Here is a 423-nt window from a genome sequence, read left to right on the forward strand (position 1 = left end):
GGGGGGGGGGGGGGGGGGGGGGGAGACTTAGTAGTAGAGAAGTCAAGTTCATTTAGTGGACAAATAAGCCATCATTGCTGGTGTAGTTGATGGAAGAAGAACGAAGAAAAAAACTAAAAAGCAACAAATAAATAAAAGGAAGTATAAAGGTTTTTTTCAAAAAAAAAATAATGAAATAAGGAAAATATTCAAGTTTTAATTAATTCTTTTTTTGTCTTCCACTCTCTTGAGAGAGTGAACTACACACTCTTTGCCACCTTAGCACTTAGGAAGAAAATAATTTCACTTTAAAATAGTTTAGGGTGACAATAGAAGACTCGTGAAGTTGGAGTGTGTAGTTGAGATTTCAAATATAGATTGGGAGGTTTTAGACAATTTTCTCAAAAATATTTTTTCTAAAGAAAATTGACGGGATTTTTTGTG

The sequence above is a fragment of the Solanum pennellii genome, chromosome 6 (genome assembly GCF_001406875.1).
Source record: "Solanum pennellii chromosome 6, SPENNV200".
Lineage (NCBI taxonomy): Eukaryota > Viridiplantae > Streptophyta > Magnoliopsida > Solanales > Solanaceae > Solanum > Solanum pennellii.